Consider the following 17547-nt stretch of genomic DNA (forward strand, 5'->3'; position numbering starts at 1 on the left):
TTGTGAAATTGATCATGTCCCTGCTTGCTTAAAACTCATCAGCTGCTTTAAGAATAGAATCCAAACTGAAAAGGTCCAGAACAATCTGGATGTCTCCTATCTCCAACTCTATCTTATTTCATTCTTCTCTTCACGTGCTTGTTATATGAAGGTCAATAAGAAGAGACTTTCCTACTAAGTATAGAAAACATATGTATCACCGTAGTAATTTTAAAAAGGTATTATAAGCATAGAAACAGGTAGCTTGATAGAACAAAATAGAGTTCAGAAACAAATTCGTATATGGGGATTGTTTACAAGTTACATTTTAAATCAGAGGGGAAAATATCGTGGTGTATTTAACAAATATTCTTGATGGAATCATCTACAGGTGAAAATGATAAAAATAAATTTCTACTTAACACCATATAAATTTATAATATATTAGAAAGCAAAATAATAAACAAAAATCTACTGTGTAGCAGACGGAACTATATTCAGTATCCTGTAATAACTTTTAATGGAAAAGAATTTGAGAAAGAATATATAATATGTTCTTTATATTATATAATATATTTTATACATATGTACACACACATATATGTAGCTCTGTTTGCTGCTGTTTAGTTGCTAAGTTATGTCTGACTCTGCGACCCCATGGACTATATAGCCCGCCAGGCTTCTCAGTCCGTGGGATTTCCCAGGCAAGAATCCTGGAGTGGGTTGCCAGTTCCTTTTCAAGGAGATCTTCTCAACCCAGGGATCAAAGCTGACTCTCTTGCTTGGCAGGTGGGTCCTTTACCACTGAGCCACCTGGGAAGCCCAGTTCTGTCTGCTCATTTTATTTTGTCTAACTACTGCCAGTTGTGCTCTGCTGAAAACCACCTGATCCCTGAATGGGGCATATCCTATTCCCACCTGGTTAGTATGAGACTCGTTGAGGACATCACTCCAATTCATAATTTTCTGTCACTTTTAGTATTGAAATATGCTTCTTGTAGTATTAGAATATGCTTATTTGGGGCTTCCCAGGTGGTGCTAGTGGTAAAGAACCTGCTTGCCAATGCAGGAGACATAAGAGATGCAGGTTTGATCCCTGGGTTGGGAAGATCCCCTGGAGGAGGGCATGACAACCCCTTCCAGTATTCTTGCCTGGGAAATCCCACAGACAGAGGAGCCTGGTGGGCTACAGTCCATGGGGCTGCAAAGAGCTGGACACGACTGAAGCGACATAGCAGCAGCAGCATGATTATTTTAATGCTAAAATTACATGTTAAGTTAAAAACTAAATATTGAAATAGGCTCAGTTATTAAGATTCAGAGTTTCCATTGTAAAACTCAGATCTCATATTTGATTCAAAACTTTCATTCTCTCCCACCTCCCAGACTAGACTTGCGGGGCTAGCAGTTTTAGGTGGAGGAGAAAAGCATCCTGCTGTCTCTTAACCCCAGGCCCCTTTGGGATTAAGGCTCGACTTTGGAGCATGAAGAGGGAGACAGACTGCCAAAATGAAGTTGCTGCCCCCTCTCTGTTGGTGGTCTTTCTTTTGCTTGCACACGTCCATGTGAACTGAAAGTGACACCCCCACCCTGTACTGATGCAGGAATCACAAGGCATCACACGTGGAAGGTTAAAAGAATCAGTTCTAAACAGCTCCTGTGTGCTTAGCCTCGTACCACACGTTGCAGCGACCTGGGCAAGCCTGCATTCCTGATTTCATCTACTTGCAACCTGGAGCCTACCTGCAAGGGAACAAATTCATTTTTTTTTCACCTCCAAGGAACTAGTCACTCAAGAGTTTGGTTGTTACTTCCTCAACTCTGTTGTTGCTGTTGTTGTTTAGTCACTCAGTCGTGTTCAACTCTGTGCGATCCCGTGGCCTGTAGCCTGCCAGGCTACTTTGTCCACGGGCCTTTCCAGGCAAGAAAACTGGAGTGGGTTGTCATTTCCTCCTCCAAGGGATCTTCCCGATCCAGGGATCGAACCCAGGTCTCCTGCGTCTCCTGCATTGGCAGATGGATTCTTTACCATTGAGCCATCTGGGAAGCCCTTCCTCAACTTGAGGTTGCACCAAATTGTCATATGCTTTGGTTCAGGTTTCCCAGAAGCAAATGTAAAACTGGGATTTGAGCACAGATAATTTATGTGGTGGAGAAGGCAATGGCACCCCACTCCAGTACTCTTGCCTGGAAAATCCCATGGACAGAGGAGCCTGGTAGGCTGCAGACCATGGGGTCGTGAAGAGTCTGACACGACTGAGCGACTTCACTTTCACTTTTCCCTTTCATGCATTGGGGAAGGAAATGGCAACCCACTCCAGTGTTCTTGCCTGGAGAATCCCAGGGACAGGGGAGCCTGGTTGGCTGCAGTCCATAAGGTCTCAAAGAGTCAGACACAACTGAAGGGACTTAGCACATATACAGGAGAAGGCAAGGCAACCCACTCCAGTATTCTTGCCTGGGGAATCCCAGGGATGGGGGAGCCTGGTGGGCTGCCGTCTATGGGGTCGCACAGAGTCGGACACGACTGAAGCGACTTAGCAGCAGCAGCAGCAATTTATGTGGATGTGCAGAACCCTTGTAAAGAGTGGAGTTATTAAAGAAGGCAGCAAAGAAAGGGTACGGAAGCCAGGTACCACTGTTGGAGACTAGAGCTGAATCCTGTGGAGATGTGTGTGTGTGTGTGTATTTCAGGGTTATCCCACTTAAGGGGTATTTGTACATCATGTTATACATCATTTGTTCGTTGTTAGTATCTAGAAATACAATTTATTTTTTTACATTAGCCTTGTATCCTGTAGTCTTTTTAAATTCACTTATTAGTCATCTAACTTTTTTTTGATAGATTTGGAATCTACAGATCAGGTTGTCTGCAAATCTATTGATCATATTGTCTGCAATAAAGACAGTTTTATTTCTTCCTTTCTAATACATATGCCTTTTATTTATCATTTTTATTTTTGCCTTATGGTACTAGATAGGAACTCCAATATAACTTTGAAAGGAAAGGCTGAGAACACACAGTATGGGAACTATGGGTGTGCTGTGTGCTTAGTCGTGTCCGACTCTTTGACACCCCATGGACTACAGCCCGCCAGGCTCCTCTTGCCTAGGATTCTCCAGGCAAGAATACTGAGTGAGTCACCAGCCTCTTTTCCAGGGGATCTTCCCAACTAAGGGATCGAACACAGGTCTCCTGCATTGCAGGCAGATTCCTTACCTTCTGAGCCACCAGGGAAGCCCATGGGATCTATGCCTTGCTCCCAACAGTAGGCATAGAGTACAGAGTCTTTCAACATTAACCATGAGGTTAGTTGTGCACATTTTTTGATATGTGCTTTATCATACTGAGAAATTTCCCTCCTATTACTTAGTTTGCTAAGATTTTTCACTGTAAATGTGTGTTAATTTTGTGAAATATCTTTCTTTTTGCACCTATTATAAGAAGATTATATGACTTCCCTACTTAATTTGGTTACTATGGTAGTCATATTCAGTTCAGTTCAGTTGAGTCGCTCAGTCATGTCTGACTCTTTGTGACCCCATGAATCGCAGCACGCCAGGCCTCCCTGTCCATCACCAACTCCGAGAGTTCACTGAGACTCACTCATTGAGTCAGTGATGCCATCCAGCCATCTCATCCTCTGTCGTCCCCTTCTCCTCCTGCCCCCAATCACTCCCAGCATCAGGGTCTTTTCCAATGAGTCAACTCTTCACATCAGGTGGCCAGAGTATTGGAGTTTCAGCTTTAGCATCAGTCCTTCCAATGAACACCCAGGACTGATCTCCTTTAGAAGGGACTGGTTGGATCTCCTTGCAGTCCAAGGGACTCTCAAGAGTCTTCTCCAACACCACAGCTCAAAAGCATCAATTCTTCAGCACTCAGCCTTCTTCACAGTCCAACTCTCACATCCATACAAGACCACTGGAAAAACCATAGCCTTGACTAGACAGACCTTTGTTGGCAAAGTAATGTCTCTGTTTTTGAATATACTATCTAGGTTGGTCATAACTTTCCTTCCAAGGAGTAAGCGTCTTTTAATTTCATGGCTGCAATCACCACCTGCTCTGATTTTGGAGCCCCCAAAATTAAAGTCTGACACTGTTTCCACTGTTTCCCCATCTACTTTCCATGAAGTGATGGGACCAGATGCCATGATCTTAGTTTTCTGAATGTTGAGCTTTAGGCCAACCTTTTCACTCTCCTCTTTCACTTTCATCAAGAGGCTTTTTAGTTCCTCTTCACTTTCTGCCCTAAGGGTGGTGACATCTGCATATCTGAGGTTATTGATATTTCTCCCGGCAATCTTGATTTCAGCTTGTACTTCTTCCAGTCCAGCGTTTCTTATGATGTACTCTGCATAGAAGTTAAATAAGCAGGGTGACAATATACAGCCTTGATGTACTCCTTTTCCTATTTGGAACCAGTCTGTTGTTCCATGTCCAGTTCTAACTGTTGCTTCCTGACCTGCATATAGGTTTCTCAAGAGGCAGGTCAGGTGGTCTGGTATTCCCATGTCTTTCAGAATTTTCCACAGTTTATTGTGATCCACACAGTCAAAGGCTTTGGCATAGTCAATAAAGCAGAAATAGATGTTTTTCTGAAACTCTCCTGGGTTTTCCATGATCCAGCAGATGTTGGCAATTTGATCTCTGGTTCCTCTGCCTTTTCTAAAACCAACCATATGGATTGATTTTAAAATATTAAACCAATCTTAACTCCTGGAAATAAATGCCACTTTGTCATAATGGTTTATCCATTTTATATATTGCCGTTTGATTTGATCACATTATGTTAAATATTTTGCATCTATGTTTATGAGGAAATCTTGGGGCTTCCCCGATAGCTCAGTTGGTAAAGAATCTGCCTGCAGTGCGGGCGACCTCGGTTAAATCCCTGGGTTGGGAAGATCCCCTGGAGAAAGAAAGGCTACCCACTCCAGTTTTCTGGCCTGGAGAATGCCATGGACTGTGCAGTCCATGGGGTTAGAAAGAGTCAGACAAAACTGAGCAACTTTCACTTTCTTTTTTTTCATGAGGAAATATTAGTATTGGTATTCCTTTCTTATAAAGTAATTGCTTTTTTGAGTTTTGGTTCATGATCATTCTAGCCTCACAAAGTAAATTGAGAAAAGTTCCCTCCTCTTGTATTTTCTGAAAGTTTATGTAAGAGTGGTTTTATTTCTTCTGGGAAAGAATCCACCTGCAATGCAGGAGACCCCATTTCAGTTCCTGGATGGGGAAGATCCCCTGGAGGAGGGCATGGCAACCCACTCCAGTATTCTTGCCTGGAGAATCCCCATGGAAAGGGGAGCCTGGTGGCCTGCAGTCCATGGGTTTGCGGGGTCGGATGCTACTGAGCAAGTAAGCACAGCACGCAACACAACCATCTGATATAATTCACTGGTGAGGCCGCTTGAGCCTGGAGTATTCTAGAGGGGAGAATTGTAAATTACCTATTCAATTACTTTAAGAAATAGTGTTATTCATGTTTCATGTTTATTCTTATACCCGTTTTTGTAATTTCTGTTTTTCTAGAAATGTTTCCATTTCATCCACATTGTCAAATTTATTAGCATAATAATACTAATATTCCTTTATTGTCTTCCCAAAATCTGAAGGATCCAAGGTGATGATCTTTGTCTTTTTTTCTGATATTGGCAGTTTAGTTTTGGTTTTCTTTTTGCTTGCTAGTTTTACATTGCTTTGCTAGAGTTTTATCCATTGTATTAATATGCTGAAAAGATATTTTGATTTTGTCAATTCTCTCTGTTGTTTTCTCTTTATATTTTATAAATTTGAATTTTTATTTTTCTTCTTTCTTTCTACTTATTTTGGATTTAAGTTGCTCTTCCTTTTTATTTCCTTAAATAGGAAGCTTTGGTTAGTAGTTTTATACTCTCATCAACTGTAAGAATTTAAATCCATAAGTTCTGCCTTAAGGATTCTTTAAGTGCACCTGCAAATTCCCAGATGTTGTGCTTTATTATCATTCAGTTCAAAATATTTTCTAATTTTCTCTGATTCATGTGCTACTTAGAAATGTGATATTTAATGTCCAAATACTCAGGGATTTTCCAGATGTATTATTGTTACTGATTTTTAGTTTAGTTATACTAATGTCTGAGAACATACATTGAAAATTTATATATTTGCTAAGACTTTTTTTGAGATTTTAACTTGCGGTTTATCCTAGAGTATGTTCCATGCATACTTGAAAAGAATGTGTGTTCTGCTGCTGTTGGATGGAAAGTTTCTTACATGACTGTTAGGTTCATTTAGTCTAACTTATAGTTCGAGTCCAGTGTTTCCTTATTGATTTTCTGTCTAGAAGCACTATCCATTATTGAAAGTGAGGTACTGAAATCCCTATTATTATTGTATTGTCTATTTCTCCCTTCAGATCTGTTAGTATTTGCTTAATATATTGATATTTAGGTACTCTGGTGATGGGAGCATATATATTTCCAACGTTCTTCTTAATAAATTGATCCTTTGTCATTATATAATGATTTTATTTGTCTTTTCTTACCATGTTTGGGTTAAAGTCCATTTTGTCGGACATAAGCATGACTATGCTGTTCTTTTTTGGTTTACATGTGTATGGACTGTCTTTTTCTACCCCTTTACTTTGACCGTATCTGTGTTCTTAAAGTGAACCTTTTACAGGGAGCATGTAGTTGTTCTTGCTTATTTTTTTTTTAATTCATCCAGTAACTGCATATCATTGATTGAAGTATTCCGTCACTTACATTAGAGTTATTGCTGATAGGTAAAGACTTGCTAGAACCATTGTTTTCTGGCTCCCTTGTTCCTTTTCTTCCACTCTCACTGCCTTCCTTTTTGAATTGATGGATTTTCCCTAGTGGTATGCCTTGATTCCCTTCTCTTTATTTTTTGTGTATTTACTGTAGGTTTTTGTTTTGTGGGTGCCATGAGGCTTACAGAAAACATCTTACGAATATAACAGTCTGTTTTACACAGATAACTTCAATCGCATATAAAACCTCTAAACTTTTATTCTCTACCCTCTGTCACATTATGTTTTTGACATCAAAATCTACCTCTTTTTATGTTCATCTTCAAATTATTATAGTTATAGCTATTTTTAATACTCTTGTTTTTTAACCTTTATTCTAGAGCTAAGTGGGTAATACTCCACCATATTACAGTATTCTAACTTTGAGTATACACTTAACGTTTACCAGTGTGTTTAATGTTTTCATTATGTTTTCCTGCTACTAATTAGCATTCTTCCATTTCAGCTTGAAGAACTCCTTTCAAGATTTCTTATAAAACAGAGCTAGTGGTGAAAATTTCCTCACTTTTTGTTCGTTGTGAAGTCTTTACATTGCCTTCATTTCTGAAGGACAGATTTTCTGGGCAAGGTGTTCTTGGATGGCGGTTTTTGGCCTTTAGAACTTTGAACATATCACTCCATTCTATCCTGGCCTATGAGGTCTCTGTTGAGAAATCTGATCACTGTAAGGGGGTTTCCCTGTAAGTTACAAGCTTTGTTTTTCATTTCTTTTAAGATTCTCTCTTTGACTTTCTGTTTTGAGTTTTTTATACTGTGTCTTGGAGATGAACTCTTTAAGTTCATTTTGTTTGTTAACCATGAGCTTCATGAATTTGGATATCCAAATCTCTTTGTAGATTTGAAATCTTTTCATTCTTTAAATAAGCTTTCTGACCTCTTTCCTCTCTTCTACTGGAACTCCAATAATTCACAAATTGGTTCTTTGTTTAATATCCCATAGATCATGTAGGCTTTCATCACTCTTTTTCATTCTTTTCCTTTGTTTTCCTCTGGATAATTTCAAAGTTTCTGTCTTCTATCTCCCAGATTCTTTCTTCTGCTTGTTTTATTCTGATTTTGGTACTCTCAGTTGCAGTGAAAACTGCTTTTTTTTTTTTTGTATTCTTTACATCCAGAATTTATTTGATACTTTTTAATGATTTCTATCTTTATGTTAAATTCCTCACTTTTTTCATATATTGGTTTTTTATTTCATTGAACTGTCTTTCTGTGTCTTCTTGTCATTCATTGAGTTACCTTAAAATAGCTATTTTGCATTCTTTATTGGATAAATTGCAGGTTCCCATGTCTTTGTGTTTGTTTACTAGAAGATTATTGTGATCCTTTTGTGTTGTCATGCTACCTTGATGCTCTTGATGTTCCTAGAAGTTGTCTGTACTGCTGTCTTCACATTTGGAAGTCAGTGGTCTTCCAGTCACCTCCTCCAGTCCTTACTAATGGCCTTCAGGAGACAGATACCTTCCATAGCCCTGCTGAGATTCTGAGGCTATGTCAGACTTTCTATGGGTACAACTGCTCCACACTTCTTTCTTATGGCAAAATTTTAAAGCAGTATGCCTTCTTTGAATCTTGCAAAAAGCCAGATGTGTGCTGACAGCCTCTTTTGTATTCCAAAAGATGATGCTAAATGTCAAGTCTGTGGTCTCTCCCCAGCCTGCAGATTTGAATCTGGTTTCTATGTGCTCATAATGAAAAGTGGTAGTTGCTCAGTTATGTCTGACTCTGCCAGCCCATGGACTGTACAGGCTCCTCTGTCCAGGGAATTCTTCAAGCAAGAATGTTGGAGTAGGTAGCCATTCCCTTCTCCAGGGGGTCTTCCTGACCCAGGGATCATATATACCCAGGTCTCCCGCACTGTGTGCTCATAGTCATCTGCCAAAGATTACTCTCTGCCACTATCTGGAGTGTGCACAGGGAGCTGGCTACAGGCTTGGGAAGTGTGCAGGTTACATGCATGGAGTGCTGTGGGTGCCTGTGGGCTAGCTGGGGAGATTTGCGTATTAGGTGTTCCCAGTGGCTTGCAGGTGGGCTTGTAGATGGAGTCTGTGGACAGTAAATATGATCTGCATCCTTTTAATGCCCTCTTAGTCCTATGTTAGTCCAGCTTTCCCATCCTCTTCCTGACCTTCAGTCATGTAGCTCATGATTCTATACTCTAGGTGGAGCAAGAGAGAAATGAGCGCCATTGGCAGCAGCCTACACAATTGGGGAAGCCGTGTGCTTACTTTTTTCCTCTAGGATAAATCACAGCTGAGATGAGAAGATCTCTTTTGACCTTAAGCTGTGCCACCGTAGGGGAGGTATAAGTTGGGTAAGATCAAGCTGATCTTTTTACCTACTCAAATGCATCTAAATTTTATAGCCTTTTTTTTTTTTCCCCTCCAGTGGTATGCTGGAACTTCTCATCTGGAAACCTGTACATCTACAAAGGGTCTTTAACTCAAGGGTGATTGTCTAAGATAGTGTCTTAGACTGTGGCTGAGAGGGGCTAGAATTTGTACATAGGCAACTGCAGAGTCCACAGCCAGGACTGATCTGTCTGCCTACTATCCAGGACAATAGTGGGAAAGATTCCTTCTGGGTCCTTTGACATATTCTTCTGGGTCCCACAGCTCCCTCAAAGGCATTTTTGTCTATGGATAGATGGCAACTTTTTATTTTTGGTGGGGCCACAAATACAAGGAATGTCTCATGACACCATGTTGCTGATGTCACTGAGAATTTTTCATTCTAAATATTATAATTTTAAATGCCAGAAATTCCATTTGTTATTTTTAAAAGCCTTCTATTTTCCTTTAAATCTTTGAGCATAATTATAGTAGCTATTTTAGAATCCTTATCTGCTAATTCCATCATCCCTGTCATTTTAGGATCTCTTTATTGCCCTTTTCTTCCTTCCTACTATGGATCAAGTCTTTCTGCCTCTTTGCATGTCTAGCAATTTTTGGTTGGATGCCGGACATTATTTTTATGTAGTTTAGTGTTTGACTTTTATATTCTTTTAAAGATCTTAAAGTCTGTTTTTTCAGACAGTTAATTGAGAATCTGTTTTATATTTTTGAGGCTTTCCTTCAGGCTTTGTTATGACAAGTCTCCACTGACTGAATGGACATGAATTTGAGCAAACTGTGGGAGATAGTGGAGGACTGGCATGCTACAGTTAATGGAGTCACAATGGGCTGGACATAACTTAGAGACTCAACAACAACAATGACACAACAGCCTTTCCTCTAGGATTATTTAGCTGTAGTACTAAGGCATGACTATTCTGAGGTCTCAAGTGACTGTCTTAATGTATTTAGTAGTTCTCTCCTCTCTGCCTGGAAGGAACTCAATATCTCCCAATCGTTGTGAACTATGGGAATTGTTAGCTTATTGTTTTTATGGATGTTATACTTTGGCTGTACTTGTAGATACATGATCAGAATTGAATTCAGTCAAAAACCTGAAGAGATCTCTGTGCAGATTTCTGTATCTCTTTTTCTGCATGGTTCCCTGGTATGAGTCTCTGTAAACCCCAGCATCCATGGCCTCCTCAATTTTTTATCTCTCTTTTCATCTCAGTTATTTAATTTTACTTATTATTCCCTATCTATACTATAAACTGGAAGTCGCTTCCATATAGAAGACTGAGATGATCACAGTTCAGTTCAGTTCAGTTCAGTTGCTCAGTTGTGTCTGACTCTTTGTGACCCCATAGGCTGCAGCAGGCCAGGCCTCCCTGTCCATCACCAACTCCCGGAGTTTACTCAAACTCATGTCCATTGAGTCAGTGATGCCATCCAACGATTTCATCCTCTGGCGGCCCCTTTGCCTCCTGCCCTCAATCTTTCCCAGCATCAGGGTCTTTTCCAATGAGTCAGCTCTTCGCATCAGGTGGCCAAAGTATTGGAGTTTCAGCTTCAACATCAGTCCTTCCAACGAACACCCAGGACTGATCTCCTTTAGGATGGACTGGTTGGATCTCCTTGCAGTCCACAGGACTTTCAAGAGTCTTCTCCAACACCACAGTTCAAAAGCATCAATTCTTCAGCACTCAACTTTCTTTATAGTCCAACTCTCACATCCATACATGACTACTTGAAAAACTATAGCCTTGACTAGATGGACCTTTGCTGACAAAGTAATGTCTCTGCAAGGAGAAAGCGTCTTTTAATTTTATGGCTGCAATCACCATGGGCAGTGATTTTGGAGCCCAAAAAAATAAAATCAGCCACTGTTTCCACTGTTTCCCCATGTATTTGCCATGAAGTGATGGGACCAGATGCCATGATCTTAGTTTTCTGAATGTTGAGCTTTAGGCCAACTTTTTCACTCTCCTCTTTCATTTTCATCAAGAGGCTCTTTAGTTCTTCTTTACTTTCTGCCCTAAGGGTGGTGACATCTGCATATCTGAGGTTATTGGTACTTCTCCCGGCAATCTTGATTCCAGCTTGTGCTTCTTAAAGCCCAGCATTTCTTATGATGTACTCTGCATATGAGTTAAATAAGTAGGCTGACAATATACAGCCTTGATGTACTCCTTTCCTGATTTGGAACTAGTCTGTTGTTCCATGTCCAGTTATAACTGTTGCTTCCTGGCCTGCATACAGGTTTCTCAAGAGGCAAGTCAGGTTGTCTGCTATTCTCTTCTCTTTCAGAATTTTCCACAGTTTATTGTCATCCACACAGTCAAAGGCTTTGGCATAGTCAATAAAGCAGAAATAGATGTTTTTCTGGAACTCCTTTTCTTTTTTCATGATCCAGCAGATGTTGGTAATTTGATCTCTGTTTCCTCTGGCTTTTCTAAAACCAGCTTGAATGTCTGGAAGTTCATGGTTCACGTATTGCTGAAGCCTGGCTTGGCGAATTTTGAGCATTACTTTACTAGTGTGTGAGATGAGTGCAATTGTGCGGTAGTTTGAGCATTCTTTGGTATTGCCTTTCTTTGGGATTGGAATGAAAACTGACCTTTTCCAGTCTTATGGCCACTGCTGAGTTTTCCAAATTTGCTGACATATTGAGTGCAGCACTTTCACAGCATCATCTTTCAGGATTTGAAAGAGCTCAACTGGAATTCTATCACCTCTACTAGCTTTGTTCGTAGTGATGCTTCGTAAGGCCCACTTGACTTCACATTCCAGGATGTCTGCCTCTAGGTCAGTGATCACACCATTATGATTATCTGGGTCGTGAAGATCTTTTTTGTATAGTTCTTCTGTGTATTCTTGCTATCTCTTCTTAATATTTTTGCTTCTGTTAGGTCCATACTATTTCTGTCCTTTATCGAGCCCATCTTTGTATGAAATGTTCCCTTGGTATCTCTAATTTTCTTGAAAAGATGTCTAGTCTTTCCCATTCTGTTGTTTTCCTCTATTTCATTGCATTGATCACTGAGGAAGGCTTTCTTATCTCTCCTTGCTATTTTTTGGAATTCTACATTCAAATGGGTATATCTTTCCTTTTCTCCTTTGCTTTTTGCTTTTCTTCTTTTCACATCTGTTTGTAAGGCCTCCTCAGACAGCCATTTTGCTTTTTTTCATCCCTTTTTCTTGGGAATGGTCTTGATCCCTGTCTCCTGTACAATGTCACAAACCTCTGTCCATCATTCATCAGGCACTCTGTATATCAGATCTAGTCCCTTAAATCTATTTCTCATTTCCACTGTATAATCAGAAGGGATGTGATTTAGGTCATACCTGGATGGTCTAGTGGTTTTCCCCACTTTCTTCAATTTAAATCTGAATTTGGCAATAAGGAGTTCATGATCTGAGCCACAGTCAGCTCCCGGTCTTGTTTTTGCTGTCCGTATAGAGCTTCTCCATCTTTGGCTGCAAAGAATATAATCAATATGATTTCGATGTTGACCATCTGGTGAGGTCCATGTGTAGAGTCTTCTCTTGTGTTTTTGGAAGTGAATGTTTGCTATGACCAGTGCGTTCTCTTGGCAAAACTCTTTTAGCCTTTGCCCTACTTCATTCTGTACTCCAAGGCCAAATTTGCCTGTCACTCCAGGTTTTTTTGACTTCCTACTTTTGCATCATAGGGCTCATCTTTCTGTTTCTCTTCTCTTAAGCATCACAGTTCTGCTCTGTTTCATATTTTATTCAGTTTTAGTTGTTTATGCACGAAGGTAGGTCCTGTACAAGATTCTTCTATATGGGAGTAAGATCTTTTCATTAAGTTGAAGACTGAAACTTAAAGCCCAAAAAGTTTGTTGGAAGCTCTGTGCTTGTGATGAGAAGTTTTGACTGCTGGACCTTGTAATATAAATAGCATGCATGATTGATTTCATTATCATTCCCCATAATAGTTATTATCTCTAAAATCTTTCTTTTGGACATCTCACTTCAAAATTCAATTATTCCTGAGTTCTTTTTTCAGTTAAATAGCTCCAGATGACAAACCTCTCATTTTCTGTTAGGGTGTTCCAGCAGTTCTCCCTTTAATTTTATTTTTTCCTGTTACATAACCTTATTCTGTAGATATTTTTCACTTAATTATTTGATACTTTCAGAATTAGTTTTTCAAGTTATTAATATTTTGAAATCTACCAGATTTTTTATTTGTGCTGTTTTATATTACTATTGTGTCTAGTCTTACTTTTACTCCTTTAATCATTTAATGTTTATTTTATAATCCTTTTCAGATTGTTATATCATCTTCAGTTTTTAGTTCTTAATTCTCTTGTTGGTTGTATCTATGGACACTTTCACATTGTTATTTATTTCCTTATGTGGAAACAAAATTCTTGATTACATGTAAACAGTAGCTTTGTATTTGCTTATGACAGCATCCTTTGGATTTCAACATTTCTAAATTAGGTTTTATTTTAAATTTCAGTTTAGAGTTTTTATAAATATGAGTAGCAGAAATATAATTCTCATTAGTTCATTCACAGCCGATTTTTAAAAAATTTCCTTTCCATCCAAGGCACTGAATAAAGTACAAGGAAGCTTCCTTGTTGTTTTGCTGGCTGAGTTTATGAATAAAGTGGCATTATGCAAGGTTTTGTTTCTGGTGGTCCCATCATATAAATCCCAAACCTATGGCTTTTGCCTCAAATGTTCTGTGGTGTACTAGTCTCCTACTGTAAGGTCTGTATGAGGGTCTGAATCCCTATTAGCAACTGAGTCAGCACACATATACGTATGTTTGTGTGCATACACATATTTATACACAAAAATGCATAAAATGCACATATACATATGCACAAAAAACAAAGGCATATGTGTAAACAGTTACACATGTATATATTTAAATCTACTCAACATTTCAATATATATGTAAAGAGAAGATGTGTCTTCTCTATCAGTTACCTGACATATACCTGAAACGTGCCTGAAATTCCTTTAAGAAGCTGGGATTTCTAGGTGTATGCATGTGTAATGTGTGATCAGGGGAGAGGACTAGGGAAGGGACAGTTTTGCTTTGAATTACAGAGAAAACTTAACACATATCATGATGAAATAACATGCCTTCTCCCTTCAGAACTACTCTTTCCTTATGTCCAATTCCCAACCTCTCCCTTACAATCCCTCATACAACCATACATGAAGTCCTTCCATCACGTCTTCTAAAAATTTCTCCAGGTTGTTCACTCTCTCCTTTTTATTTCAGGTTCCATCATATTTCACTCAGGCAACATCCCCTGAGAGAAATCTACATTCAGTCTTGCCCTGACTCGCCTCACACAGACTGCATAGTGATCTCTCTTAAACACAATTCTGATCATGTCATTCTTCTGCCTAAACTGACCAAATGGTCTCCAAATATTCTTAGAAGATAGGCCAAAACCCTTAACATGACACAGCTCATTCTGCTCTAGCCTCATGTAGTACATTTCTTTAGCACACTGACCTTTAAGGTCCTTGAGTGTGCCAAGTTCCCTTCTAACTAGAGTCCTTTGCACATACTATTTGCCCTGCTTGTAACATTGTTCCTGAAAATAATTAAATATTTATTCCTGTATATTTTGGTTAAATGTTTGTATCTCTTCGTAGAGTATAAGTTCCATGAAGATAGGAGCCAGTCTTGTTCCAGCTCTTAACAAGACATACATGAGACATAACTCAGAATATGCCCCAAAACTATCTGCTGAAGGAAGAAAGGAAACAAGAACAAGAAGACAGAAATACAATATTATGAGCCTTAATTGGAATGAACATTTGATAAAGTGAAATTGATCCATCTATCAGTTCAGTTCATGTCAGTTGCACAGTCATGTCCCCATGGACTTTACAGCCCCACGGACTGCAGCATGCCAGGCTTCCCTGTCCATCACCAACTCCCAGAGCATGCTCAGACTCATGTTCTTTGAGCCAGTGATGCCATCCAACCATCTCATCTTCTGTCGTCCCCTTCTCCTCCTGCCTTCAATGTTTCCCAGCATCTGGGTCCTTTCCAATGAGTCAGTTCTTCTCATCAGATGGTCAAGGTAATTGGAGTTTCAGCTTCAGCATCAGTCCTTCCAATGAATATTAAGGATTGATTTTCTTTAGGATTGACTGGTTTGATCCCCTTGCAATTCGAGGGACTCTCAAGAGTCTTCTCCAACACCACAGTTCAAAAGCATCAATTCTTCAGTGCTCAGCTTTCTTCTTTATGGTCCAACTCTCACATCCATACATGACTACTGGGAAAACCATAGCTTTGACTAGACAGACCTTTGTTGGCAAAGTAATGTCTCTGCTTTTTGATATGCTGTCTAGGTTTGTCCTAGATCCAACTGTAAAAAACTGCAATTGATTGATCTTCAATTCCATTTCATTTTTGGTAAGACGGGGGGCAGGGGATAAACAAACTTGTTTTCTCAGTAGAGAAAGGAGACATTTAGAAAGAGGAGATTGGAAGCAGAGGTCAAAGTCTATGGACTTTATACTACACTTCATATTTTACTTCATTTACTTATCATGGAATGAACGAAAAAGTTCCAATCCAAAACTCTGAGATAATTTCCTCCTGCCACTACAAATACAGCCAACTCCAGTTAGCATGATTTATCATGATTTTGGAAAGTTGTTTTAATAATGGTGACTTAAAGTAGCAATTTTGGGGGTAATGTATAACAATGAAAAAAAACTACTTATTTTTTTATGTTACCTTTGTGCTTTTTTCTTCCCAAAATAGAGTTTTCGTTTGGTTTTCTGCTTTTCCGTTAATAAAAACACTGTGTACATCCTGGCAGCCTTGTAGAAGTTATTGATACAGTAGAGGGCAGTATAGGAGCACATCTCAGGATGAAAATACTGGGCTGCCTCTGGGCTCCCCTTGGAACGACGTGTGGCAAGGTCAATTAGAGGAAGACTTAAGCAATTTAGGAAGCTACAAGTTGAGAAGATATAGTAAGTATCAAGTCATTGAGTATCTCAAATTGTGGAAAACACATGAAATTTTAAACGTGTTGATTTTTAGAAATTTTATATTTGATACTCTTAAACAGGAATACACATACTATTCTTGACAACGGTAGACCCTGGCTTTTCTTATTTTGTTTTGTTAATGATCCATCCTTATTTTTATTGAAAAAGTAAAAGTGATGAGTTTTAACAGGTTGGGTTTGTATTCATGACATAGACAAAGGAAGTTTAAGTATGAGCTATAAAATTTTTTTATGCTTGCAAAGATCACACCTAGGAATTTATTTTTATGTTATGTGGCCTCATGTTATTCTTATTTGGTTGAGTGAACTGGGAAGGTTACTGAACTTGGAGAAATAAATTCTGCAGTACTGTATGCCATGCATTATGAGCCACCAAAAATGAATCACAGAGGGGAAGCACATGCCAAACAATTCCAAAGATACTTCTATTGACTGTGAAGCAGTTCAGTGCAGTGTTCAGCTAGGATGAGGCCATCAAGTTAGAGTATGTAGCTTCAGTGGAATTTATATAAAGCTCTAAAGTCTGTAAAGCTTGACAGAATTGAGCTATCATTTTTTTTAAGGTTCCCTGTCACAGAGAAGGTAGAAGTTGAAAGAAAGCAAGTAGGATGGCTTGGCTTATACACTTCGGTGTACACATAGGTCAGTCTCACAGGTACTGGTAAAAGGTACTCATGCCTATTTAATTACAGGGGAGTTTGTGCAAGAGTGGTGCTGTCCGTGGTACCTGGAAGACTTTGATATTTCCAGGTACTCAGGGAGAAAGTGAAATAATTGGCTATTGGGCTACCGATGACATGAGGCGACAGAAGCTTCCACAAAAAAAATTATGTTGGAAAAAATAATTTATTTTCTTTTCCATACTCAAAAATTAACTTTATCTCATGGTTTTATGAGAAGCAGATGATCTTTGGATGTTCATTTTGGAATATATTCATTTGTGCTTTACAAATGATTTTGATAATAACAACCATAAAATAATAGCAATGATAACAATAATTACTTATATTGATAATAACAGAATTATACACTTCATAGAGTTTAAGACTTCACATATTGACATTTCCAACCTTAGAAGCATCTAAAATTGATGGAGGGTTATAATCATGCCAGCCAAACACCATTGCCTGTGAATTCAATTTGGTTATAGCTTTTTTTTTTAAACTGTGTTAAGAATTATTGTGCACACAGAAAATAATAGAGACAAATGTGCAACAAATGATTAAATATGTCTAAATAAAACAACTAAAAAAGATTTTCTGATAAGTATGAAACAAGAATTCTAAGGGATAAGAAAGTATATTATAGTTAAAGTAGTATTCTGTTTCCCTTAGTGGTACAGAAAACAATGCTGTATGTTACAATCAGTGATGTCTTAGGTTTGATA

The sequence above is a fragment of the Bos mutus genome, chromosome 4 (genome assembly GCF_027580195.1).
Source record: "Bos mutus isolate GX-2022 chromosome 4, NWIPB_WYAK_1.1, whole genome shotgun sequence".
Taxonomy (NCBI): Eukaryota; Metazoa; Chordata; class Mammalia; order Artiodactyla; family Bovidae; genus Bos; species Bos mutus.